The 12,741-nt window shown below is 40.8% G+C and overlaps 1 protein-coding gene across 21 annotated transcripts in view; it reads left to right on the top strand.

Moving 5' to 3' along the window:
* Nucleotides 1–12,741, top strand: part of ARPP21 (cAMP regulated phosphoprotein 21) — a 206,522-nt gene that overhangs the window by 14,021 nt on the left and 179,760 nt on the right. For 4 of the 21 annotated variants that reach the window (XM_084283175.1, XM_084283181.1, XM_084283182.1 and 1 more), the window contains exon 2: nt 2,799–3,070. The exons of the other annotated variants lie outside the window; for them this stretch is intronic. The gene's annotated coding sequence lies outside the window, so the exon portion shown is untranslated. The remainder of the gene's footprint in view (nt 1–2,798; nt 3,071–12,741) is intronic. 21 annotated transcript variants of the gene reach the window in all.

Genomic DNA, 12,741 nt, shown 5'->3' with positions numbered 1-12,741 from the left:
GCTCTTGACTTTCTCAAGGAACAGAATTCTAAAAATTCACTTAGCATCCTATTTTACTGGCTTTTCAGTTCTGAATTTATTTTCTGTATTCTTCCCTGGTATGTCAATAACACACAGTACTAGTTTTGGTCTTTTTTTTTTTTTTTTTTTTCAATAGCTGAAATACTTACTTTAATCAATTCTTTTTTTAAACCTTAGGAGCAGCTGTTACTTGGTGTTGACTAGCACATTTTAACACTGCTTGCAGATCAGAGTTTCTTTTTTACATTATAGCTGAAAGTGTTTTCTACTTAGCTTAATCTTTTCTATAGGTGTCTATTTAGTTACCATTCATTATGATGTATGAAAAAAATGATATAGGGCCTCTGTTTCGATTTGCGCGGCATTATTCTGTTAGACCATATAATCCAGCATCAAACATTTCTTCAGCCATATGCCTTGTGTAGTTTCATTCAAAGCATTCCTCTGCTTGGAGGCATCAGGCAGACCCTTTGGGCAATTTGTTTCCAGTCGAGAGATATTAATGTTCCTATGTGATAAAGTGCTGTTGTTTTCTTCAGTTTCATCTTTCTGTGGCACTGAGATTGTGAACGCAATAAGTGTTGATGAACGAGGCACTTGCAGAGCCAAGCAGAAAACCCACATCAGTGAAAACAGAGTGGCCTGATGTAGAAACAGGAGTCATCTTTTGATCCATTAATGCTTTGTGTGTACTTATAGGTTGCTCTAAAGTGCAGTCTTATTTACTAGATGGCTATATGATAAATGTAGTGCCTGTGTCATTTCTGACATTTGCCTATAGAAAATGAGCTTTTAAAGCCATGGCCTTTTATATATATTGTCCAGCTAGCAGCCAGAGGATGTCGCATATATGTATGGTATCATCAACTGATAAACAAATTGTTCTTGCAGTTTGTCCAGCATCATTAGTTAATTAGACCCTGGCTGTTTAGGCACCTGGAACAAGCAGTGCAAATATAAATTCTTCTGATAAAAGGATTTATTTATAACGAGTCTCACCACATAATGAGTTCCAACCGGGGGAGACTGACCATTAGTGGATGACTCACAGCATTGCCGTAAAGATCAGAGTCACATATTCAGTGTTACAAGACTTACATACACTGGGTGAGAGCACAAATTCTAGAAACAAATCTTTTGACTCTTTTTTTTTTTTTTTTTTTTTTTCTGTGTTACATTTCATACAGTCCTCCTATGTCTGAGAGTAAACACATAGGACACAGCAGACTATTTATTTTATTTCACTCTTTTATTGCTCTTCCTCTCTGTGCAGTTTCAAGAGGAAAAGAAGCTGAGTATTTAATATTGTGAGAATGCTCAGCCCTTTTCAGCTGGGAGATGTCAGAAGCAGCTGCAGACCTAAATGAAAGGAGCTCATCTCTGGAAATTTGCTATGCTGTAATAAATTTAGGGTTCTGCTGGTGAGCTGCTGATGGTCCTTTAATGTCTTTATACTGCAGCAGTACTCAAAGGTACTGCATTTCCTCCCTCTCCCTCCCAGGCCCCAGCAGCTCCCTGCCCCCTCCTTTCTGACCCAGGCTTAGGATTTGATCATGTGAAGGTAAGAACTCACCACAAAATTCAATGACTAGGCTGAGTTTGAAGAAGTGGGCTGTGCCTGTTTTTATCATGCAGCCAGCAGCTTCCCTTCTGCTCAGATTGATATTCTTGTTTACTGGCATATTTACTCTAAACATTTGGCTCCCTGAGTCACCATCCTATACCACGTGTCATTGTTGTGCAATATGGGGGTTGTTATCTATTTGTTTTATTTAGGTAGCACATGCTATGCAAGGCAGAATACATTTGCTCAATATCCTAGTGCAGTATTTCCCCAATTAGTGGGACTGCATGTCAAAATGAAAACTGAGGATTACCTTCCAGCCTCCAGGTCTCTGTTCTTTTTCTGCTAAGCTGGGAGCATCGGCATCTACCAGCCTGGAGACTGGCAAAGTGTTAAGAGCTTGACAGGTTTCCCAAAGACACATTTACAGCTGGGGAGGTGAGGACAGCATGTGCAGATCTTGGTAAAATGATCTCAGAGTCTGAAGGAGGCTCTGGGAAACCATCTGGATGAAGTGGTTTAGAAGCCTTAGAAAGCATTTTCTCCTTTAAGTAGTAGAGATGCTGAGTCTGGTCATGTTGGGATCCATCACGGGGTACGTGAGTATTGCGGGCTGGCAGGTGAGACCCCAAGGACAAAAGGGGAGTGAGAATGACAGGAACACAAGACACTGCCTGGAGCAGCACTAGGTAATGTAGAAGAGCTTGGGCTACAAGAATCTTGTAATGGGCAAAGGAATCATTCTGGGGTTAGCATGCATGTGCAGATGGATGGTAAAACTGCAGGATAGTTTGGATTATTTGGAGATTATCACAGCTGAAAGGCAAGAGTAGTGTTCACTGCTGGATAGCAATGGGAATAAACACAGCATAAAACTTAGAATCTCTCTGACAGAGGAGGAAAGAAACAGATAGTTGGGATCCTTCTCAGCATAACAGAACACAGGGATGTTTCTGTGCACTAATGAAAATATGGTTAGAAAAAAGAGCCATATGTGGTTTACGAGACTGTAATGAACATGACACTTAGAGCCCTGTGGGAGGCACTGAAACTGGCAGTGCTGTGGTTGTGAGCTGTCACCTCATTTGCTGAAGCTTGGCAGTAAGATGCAAGAGTCGCAGTTGTAGTGCAATACTGGTTGTTTGCAAATGTCCTGGTTTCAGGGACAGCAAAGGATATGGTACCAAAAGCTCTGCTTTTAACATATTTACAGCAGTCTCCATCAGTTGACCTGACTCAGGAGGGCAGGTGCACAAGCAACATGGGAATCCAGCTGATGATGACCTTCAGGATGGAGGAGATGTGAAACCCATGTGAAAGGCCTGCAGGCCACAGTAAAAAGGAGGCATCAGATGACCTGAAAGTGATTAAAAACTACTTTCCTAAGGCATGTAACATTCTGGAAACCTCTATAGGTCAGCCAATGCCTTCATGTGAGACCAAGCACCCATCCCTGCAGAACAAGGTAGTCTCTGGAACTTGGAGGTAAGGATGTGTGTGGTGGGATAGGAGAGGAGAACGGCCTGCATGCCCATGGTCAGCAGATATAAGGCAGTTACTACCTCATGGAAAAAGTTTTCTTGGTAAAAAGCTCATTTTGTTTCATAAGCACAGAGCCCTCACCTGAGCTTATCCAGCACTCAGTTGGCAGGTGTAGTGTAATAAAGAAAAAAATTGGCAATCATCATTGTAATGAAACTTCAGTTTTTTCATAGTTTGGAATATTGCAGTAAAATACCACCAAAAAGTGACTTGCTCTGACTGACATGATAAGTATTAACATCGGGAAATAATTTTCTGTCTTAAATCTCCCTCCTTTTTATTTATTTATTTATTTTTGTTAATTTTGGATGCTGTTTTTACATGTTTGATTTTTTTTTTCAGACATAAATAGTCCCTTACATACAACTTTAGCTGCCCATTTTCTTCTGAAGTTGCTCATTTGTACTTCTATTGTAGAAAACCTGTTGGTAGCAAGAATGTGCCAAGAAAATACAACAGACCTTTTGCTCCTTTTTCCCAGCATGCTACCCATCTGTCCCAAAGTCTCATTGCTCTTTAATATCGAAGACTTTGCAGCAGAGAAAGAGAAATAGAAAGAGACTAAAAGTACCTTTATATGGGGCAATTTGCCATTTGGCACAAGCCTCTGACTGAGTCAATGTTTAATTGTATTTGCTGATCATAGTACTGACTATTTTTAAATAGATGCTATCTATTAAAAAAGAAAATAGGAAAAGCACAGCAAATTCACACTGCTAGGTGCCTGAATGCTTTTAAAATTTTATTTTTCCTTTTAAAATCAAGAGCCTGGGAAATTGAAAACATCCACATTATACCATATGGAAGTAGAGACTTTGAAGTACCAATTTACTAAATATGTGCAAAATCCGTGTGTAATTCATCCCTGATGTTGCAGCCGAGATGTATTTATTCCAAGATCTATACAAAATCCTTTAATTCCCTGGTCTGACAAAGGCCAGCAAAAAGACAGGTTGTATTGTACTGCCAGGCATCATAGGCTGTGTTTCCTTTTTGCCTAAAATGTCCTCAGTGACCTCATTGTTGTGAAGTATTTTCTATGGTATTGTATGCATGATCAGTCAATGTGGTTCATTCATCTATAATATCATTGCAATCAGCTAATGGTGACATGTTTTCAGATATGCATATATATATTTTAACTTTCTTTGCCTGTGATTCTGCACCATGAAATTCCTCTGCTAACCATGCTATGAGAATGGGATATTGCTCTGCAAATAGGAAGCTGAGCTACAAAACCAGAAATCATTCTTTCTATGGCTTAGTGAAGGAATGTTGCAGTGTCACTCAACCTGTATGCAAAGCAGCCTGCAAATGAAGAAGAAGCGCAGTGAAGCCGGAGTAGAGGCGGGATTTAAGGCTGATGCTCCCACCTTCTAGCTGCCTAGAGAGCAGGCACAAATCTCCTGAAAATCTGGTAGGAGAAGCATGTCTCCCAGCAGCCTGAAGTTTCTTGCTGGAACAGTTTATCCGCTCCACCATCAGGGTCCCATGCAGGTGTGCCTTGCATGAGATCTCTCTTGAAGAACAAGAATCCATTTCTTTTTGGCAAAACTGTTTCCAGGTGCAGGCGTCGAGCTCTGCACTTGGCTCCTAAAGTTCCACGTTCCCAAAAGCAGCATGCCGCAGCTGTGACAACACTGCCAAAAAATAACATTAAAAAAAAAAAAAAAAAAAAAAAAAGTAAAAGCTGTCCATTTCCCATAGCTCATTTTCTCTTAGAGTTAATGGCAGTTGTAAAAAAGCCAAAATAAAATCTGACCACCCCTGGGAATTTGATGTGGAGTTTGGCATGGCTGAGGGCAAGGAGAGGAGCAGAGTATCGGGCTGCATGTCACGTGCATGGAGGTGATAGGACAGCTTTTCCCCATGAGAGTGATTCCTGGCCAAGTTTTCTAATTTTCTGACTTGGTCTCCAAAGGAAGTACGAGAAATAAGAACAGATCACGTATAAAATACCCAGGTGGAGTATCGCTGCTTTAGGTCTTTCATCTTTAAATTGACAAGGGTGTTGGGAGTTTCATAAAACCTGAAGGATGCATCTCTTTTTCTCTGGCAGCACAATAATAAAATCAGCAAAGGCCAATGTTACTGCATGGATACATTGCTCACAATAAACATTTGAAAGGCATCACATCTCCCCAGTAAATGAGGCAGTCAAAAAAGGCCACTTTCAACAAATCATACTAAATTATGGCATGTGAAAAGTATTGCAGATTAGCTACTCTTATTTCATTCTGCACTTCTGTGAATAGCAGGCAAGAAGAGGGAAGCTGGTAGTATTCAGCCTTGTATTAGCTATGTAAATACAGGGGAGGTGTCATGAACCACATTCATGAACCCAGCACCTTTGAGATGTAAGGGGGCTTCACTGCGTCTCCAAGGAGATTGGCAGCCAGTGCCGGAGCGGACTGACTGTGGCTGTGGCACGTTGTGCCCTCTTTGTGGAGACATGTTGAGTATTTTTCATGTCCCTGATCTCATTGAAGCCATTCAGGCTGAAAATGTGTTTTGCTCTTTGTATATCAGTGTGACAACCAGTATAAATGTCTTGTCACTCTCGGCATTAGCAGCTGACTAGCAACCACCCAGCCGTCCGTTCTTGCCTGTGTTCCCTGCCAGATCTGCCACCAGCTCTCTGCAGCCTTGGTCAAGTCATCTCCCCCTGTACAAGTTAGAATCATAGAATATCATAGAACATCCCGAGTTGGAAGGGACCCATAAGGATCATCAAGTCCAACTCCTGGCACCACACAGGTCTACCCAAAAGTTTAGACCATGTGACTAAGTGCACAGTCCAATCGCTTCTTAAATTCAGACAGGCTTGGTGCAGTGACTACCTCACTGGGGAGCCTGTTCCAGTGTGCAACCACCCTCTCGGTGAAGAACCTCTTCCTGATGTCCAGCCTAAACTTCCCCTGCCTCAGCTTAACACTGTTCCCACAGGTCCTATCACTGGTGTTTACAGAGAATAGTTCACCTGCCTCTCCACTCCCCCTCATGAGGAAGTTGTAGACCGTGATGAGGTCCCCCTTCAGCCTCCTCTTCTCCAGGCTGAACAGGCCCAGTGCCCTCAGCTGCTCCTCATACATCTTCCCCTCTAGGCCCTTCACCATCTTCGTCGCCCTCCTCTGGACACTCTCCAACAGTTTAATGTCCTTTCTGTACTGTGGTGCCCAGATCTGAACACAGTACTCAAGGTGAGGGAGCACCAGCACAGAGTAGAGCGGGACAATCCCTTCCCTCGACTGACTAGCAATGCCATGCTTGATGCATCCCAGGATACGTTTGACCCTCCTGGCTGCCAGGACACACTGCTGGCTCATATTCAACTTGCTGTCAACCACAACCCCCAGATCCCTCTCTGCAGGGCTGCTCTCCAGTGTCTCGTTGCCCAGTCTTTACCAATAGCCAGGGTTTCCCCATCCCAGGTGTAGGACCTGGCACTTGCTTTTGTTAAACTTCATGCAGTTGGTGATTGCCCAGCTCTTCAATATGTCTAGATATGTCTGCGATTTTACATGAATCTAGGAGAAATGAAACATCATTTGATCTCTGGAGTAAGCACTTAACTGTACACATGTGCATTTACCATTTAGATAAAGCTTGGGTGCAACATAACTGAAATTCTGCTCTCTTCTTGACTTGGGCACCTTTTCTCCAACCACTCATAAGTCCTACAATGCACATATCCTCCAAGTAAGGTCCCAGACAAGTGGTGATCTCACAGGAAATAGAGAAACACAGCTGATACATATAACATCTTCCCTGCATGTTATATGGAGACTTAAATGGGGAATCCTCAAAGCATGTCATCAGGATCAAGCTCATAAGAGACCTGGAAGGATAAGGCACCAGACTGGTCAGCTCTAGAGAACCCAAGTGCACGTGAGGAGATGCACGTCTAGGCATACAGGCACCTGTCAAGTTACTCTGAATGCTCCTGAAAGAAAGTAAATTTCAGTTGTTGGGCTTTGTTTGTTGAATGCTTTGTTTCTTCTGTGGTGTAAGTCACCTGCTGAATGTTAAGCATATGAGCTATATAGAAACTTATCTTACTTCTCCACTTCTCCACTAATAGGTGGCTGTTTCTATTAATTAGCTGGCTGTTTAGACACTGTCATGTGATAAGCTGATCAAAAGAGTTTACATGCAATTGATTACTGAACAAAATATTTTTTAGTTGTTCTTTTTATTTCATTTCTGAGAAAAAGTTTCACCTAAAATTTAATTTTGTAAGCCTGATGAACTAAGACACTTTTTGCAAAGACAATATATCCCAAACACGCAGTTTGAATGTGAAGCATCTTTTATTTTAGCAAGTATTTTTTCTTCACATGTTTTTTGTTAGGCTGGATACCTGAAATTGGTACTAAAACCTAGTAAGGACCCAGTGATGACAACAGGGCAATTTTCAAAGAGCCTATATTTTTCTGTATTGTCCTGTAGAGATGTATGTTTGCAAGAATCTAGCTGAAGATGACCATGGACATTAATTTCCTATGAGATGTGAATGACCATTCTTCTGTTTCTGTATACTTCTAAAGACAGCAAGAGCCAGTCTTGAGGATCGTATCCTCCTTAAATAGGTTGTATTGCTGCAAAAGCTGGCAGAAGAATTCCTGAACAGCTTCGCACTGTTGGCGTTAGCAGTTAACACCCATCTTGTATGTGACAGCGCATGTGAAAAAGGCACATGGACACCTAAGCTCACTGCAAAAAGCAGAGGAAAATAGTACAGAGCTGTCAGTACTACAAGAATTATATTTGTTCCTTTCTGTTATGTCCTGCACATACTCTGCAAACTCTTAGCTGTTGGCACCCAGATTTTAATTTTCAGGCTAAGTCCCTTGATGCTTTCAGTGCCCTCATGTCAATGGTAGAACTGTTCCTGCAAAGCATAGCTTAATGGAGAGTCTGTAGCTGCAGAGTTAGTCTGAATGTTAATGGGACATGGAATTGGTATAGATGGGAAGGGGGAGGAGATTTTTCTTTCCAACCAGACATGCCTCTAGCCAGTGAAATTGGTGTGAGCCCACCGGTCTTCTGCTTGTTGAAAGGCTTCTGCTGGGGCTGGTAGAAACAGTGACGTGGCCTCTGTCTTGGAGCAAGGGGCACACACATGCATGCTGTGTATCCAGCCAGACTTTGCTGTGGAGGCCAGAAAGCCTTTAGCCTTTTTCTCCTACCTCTCCCTGTTCTACTTCCTTGCCTCCCACCTACAAGTCTACATCTGGATGTAACTGCTATTGTTTATTTTGAAGTCATTTGGGAAACAATAAAGCAATAAAGAGGCTAACATATCACTATTTTGTATCACTCTCGATTTCTCCATTTATCTGTAAAGATACCGTTTAAAAGAGTAGCCAAGTTTTAGGATGCGCCCCTCAGACTATAAGCAAAACCTTCTCAGATATCCTCATCACCTTCCCTCCTACCTCCCCTCCTACCCAGTGATTCAAAAAAAAAAAAAAAAAAAAAAAAAAAAAAGAGAGAGGCTTCTTTGAGGGGAGTGCTTACCTGTGCTTAATTAGACATTAAATGATAGCCTTAAATGCTTTTACAAATAGGAACCATCCAGTGAATCACAGCTTTGTGAAAATCCCTGGCAAGGAAACATGGGTTCTGGGACTTCCAGATGGTTAACCATGCCCTTGTTTAGAGCTTTACTGAAGATTGCATGGAAAGATTCACAGCTAGAAATACTAGTTCTTGCCTTTATGTATTTATTTATTTTATTTTGGCAATCCTCCTGTGCCTGCAGGTTTGTCATACTCTCAAAATGAGGTTAGTGAATGTTAGTGGTTACCAAGCAGGAAATAATTGTTGCTTCAATTTGTTTATAAGGTAATACAGATTTCTAAAGTGTGGAATGGAAGTCCTGGAGGTCCCTCTCACTTATTGTTGCTGAAGGGAAGAGTGGAAAGGCAGAAAGAAGAGAGTGAAAGATAGGAAGGAAAAAAAATTAAAAAAATTAAGAAGCTAATAACAGAGAAAGCTCACTGCCCAGGCTATGTCTCTTGCTGCGTTCAAATGATTTTTCTTTGTAGACAGCTTTGCACAGCCCTATTTTTAGAATCTCTTTAATAATTGAATTGTAGCGATTGTGCTCAGCAGTTAGAACAGGCAGGGAGAATAACATCTCAAAGGAACTGTGCACCAGGGTAATAATTTAAATCAAACTGCATTATACTGTGTTGCCTTTTCCCCCCTCCCCTGGAAAGGTGAAATGTTGCAGAACCCTGAACACGGGGGAAAAATGAAAATTGGGCAAGTTTACAGCATGTAATAAAATCCATCAAGAGAGTTTATGTTTTAAAGGTGGAGCACAGGAAGAGGAGATCTGGTCAGCTGTTAACAAATTACTATTACTAGGTGCTTTATAATGGTGGTACCTTGACTTCCCACCATCAGCAGTGAATTGGGAGAGAGCAGCCTGGCTCTACATTGCAGTGAGACTATTGCCACTGAGAAAAACATTTGTCAAACCATGCTGAAATGAACACAAAGTCTAGTGAGATCCATACTTTAGGTGTTAGCTGTGTTTGGCTATTGCCTGACTGTACAATAAAGTCAACGCAGTCCAGCATGGAGCTCCTACCGACTGTATTGTGCAGCTGGGACAAGCAAAATTCAGCTTGCCCATATTGATTGCAATGTCTTGACCCTAGCGTCTCCTTGTGAGCAGCAAACCTGGGGTTGTCACAGGGAAGTGTCTGAGGTTTGGGAAGTAAATCCAGGATAAATGGATCAATGTCTAACAGCAAATGCAGGACAACAGCTACAGTGGTAATTTATAGATTATTACACCCTGTTTTCATTTTTAGTGAATTCTATCCAGCCAACCACTTAGCAGCATTTGAAAAGGTTAGCAATTGAAATTTTCGCATCTTAGTGCTACTACCATATAATACTGTTATTTCGAAAATAATTTGATAATATTTTTTTCATTATTCTATGATATTATTTTTGTTACTGATATGCCTAAGCCTGGTGGCGTGATTAAATCCACTTTAAGATTTTTAAGCGATTTGCTTTGCAGTTCCAAATTGATTGCCTTGTCTTATGTTAATATGCTTCATTACTATACAGAAAGAAAATACTCTGAAACAGAAGAAGAGTATAAAGTATTATGATTAGCACTAAGTAGTGGTGGGCTTTAAAAATATAAACATTGGAAATTTTCTGTTATCATCACATAATGTAATATTACAGCACGGTAATAATTAGAATTCATCTCTGCACAAAACCATGGGAACTTGTAAAAAATCAGAATTTCAAAAAGGAGAATCATTGAGCTCCCATTCCCTAGAATTTTCTTTTAACATAAAACTCTCTTAAGCAAAGAGATAGAGTATTTCTTATCAGTAAAAGAATCCAGGTGTTGAAGTGTCTGCTTGGGATGTTTGAAAACTGGGTGTAAGCTTGAAAAAACGCAACAATCCACTGGATTTTCAGAGTAGGACCTTTCGAGGTGATGACCATAAAGAAGCTGTCTATTGTCTATTAGAAAGTTTGATCATCCAGCCACCATACTGAAGATCTGCTTCAGCATTCCTTTATTCAAACTTTTTACTATTACTAGAGTTTATTCATCAGTATTTAAACTCAGATTCTTGTCTTATAACACCTTTTCCTTCCAATTGTGTGACAGTTTGCATAAAATAATAATATTGACATTGTGATATGAGATATATTCCTATGATAAGAAGCTGATGTCAGAGTCTGGGAAGCTTATGGCTTCCCTTCAGACTTCAACAACTTGACTGTCAGGTGAAAAGGCTTTTTTTGAAAAACTATTATGTTAGTCTAGGTCACAAATGTCCACAAAAAGTACTGGAACTGTAATTATATAGCATCAGACTTATCTTCTGTTCTGACCTAATTTGAAAAGGAGTCCCTTCTTTAAAATTTAAGAAGAATATTAAAGTGAATTCATTTCTATATTTTGTCTTAGTTGTTTGGAATTAAAAAACAAACAATAAAACAAACAAAAAAAAACAACTTTAAAGGAAAGTGTTTGTTTGTTTTTGTTTTGTTTTTAATTGTGGGCACTGTTTTTGTATCTACTCAGACTAATTTTTACAGATATTGCCATTGTAACTAAATTTTAAGCTCCCATTTTTTTCAACCAACTTGGAGTTTTTGTATCCTAGCTCATGAATTGTATGTTGACCTGGTTGCTAGAATATTTAGTTTAATTTTGGAACTGTCAAGCAAAACAAAATGTACGGTAGAATATGTCGCAGGATAAGTAGTTCCTCAGTAAACATGGAGATAGCATCCAAATTGTTATCCCTGAAGTGTCTACTGCCTGTCTGCAGGTGAACTAGTTTGAAAATTAAAATAAGACTGCCACATTCATAAATAATAAAGCAATCCTAGCAGGTTTATGTCATGGATTGTCTCAAGAACTGGTATTTTTGAGACCAGGCTAGAACTGTGATCTTGATACAACTCCTATAGGTTTGCCTGGGCTATCACAAAGCAGTAGGAGCTGCTGAGGTGAGACCAATGCATACTTTAAGGCAGCTTGCTTATTTTTCAGAAATCTTTGAGGTTGCATTGAGACCGAGATGTAGCCAAGACACTCTTTACTAAGCCTGACAACCATATCACAGAATCACAGAATCACAGAATCACAGAATTTCTAGGTTGGAAGAGACCTCAAGATCATCGAGTCCAACCTCTGACCTAACGCTAACAGTCCCCACTAAACCATATCCCTAAGATACTTTCCTGACGTTATCATGGGTGGATTAGATTGAGAAACCCTAATTCCTGCAGCTTGGTGGCTTCTGGAGACAGGATGTTAACAAGACCTGGTGCAGAAAGCATCAAAGATGTGTCTGTTACAGTATAGAGAATCCACAAAGAAAAAGGGCATGAAGGGTGTGGGCTGTACACAATACATATCGCAAAGACCTAGGCTCTGGGCCAAGACCCATGGTCTCTGACTGTGCAGCCATGGTTGTATGGTATCAGGGAAAGGTACAAGTGCATTGGGCCTGCAGTCTGATCTCCATACCAGAAAGAGATTGGGATTAGACTATACCACGTCCTGCTCTAGCAAAATGTGGAGTCATTTCTGATATATACATGTATATATATAGATATATATAAAATTTAAAAGTACTCAATGCTTTTCAACAGCACCTGTGCTTACTCAGAAATAGGAAGTTTGAGCCTAAAGTCTTCGGTATTAGAGTAAATTTATTAGGTCCTGAAGAGCTGAACAGCTTTGCTCTGTATTTCTTCTTTTATCCTCTGTCCATTCACCTCATCCTCACTTTGCCCTCCCTGTCTTCTCTGGTCTTCCCACCAGCTAAGGAAGAGACATGTCTGGGGCTAGGCAGAGGCACTGCATGCATGGTGCAGCTGCTTGGCCACTACTTGAAAAAGCAGGTAACAGTTGAATTTTACCTGTGTTGTCATCAATGGGAGCAGTGGCTTGAGCTCCACCTACCTGCCATTGTCTCTGAAACTTATAGGATCCTCAGGGTTGGGGAGCTTTGTCCCACTGGCTAGGAGGAATATATAATTTCCATGGGGAGCTGATGAAGGAAGAGCAATGACATGAAGCAGCACACAGGCACTGTGATCTGATCACATGA

This window comes from Netta rufina (assembly GCF_964035555.1).
Source record: "Netta rufina genome assembly, chromosome: 2".
NCBI classification, from domain to species: domain Eukaryota; kingdom Metazoa; phylum Chordata; class Aves; order Anseriformes; family Anatidae; genus Netta; species Netta rufina.
Note: the sequence above shows the minus strand (reverse complement) of the source record. Positions and strands in the feature narration are given on the sequence as shown.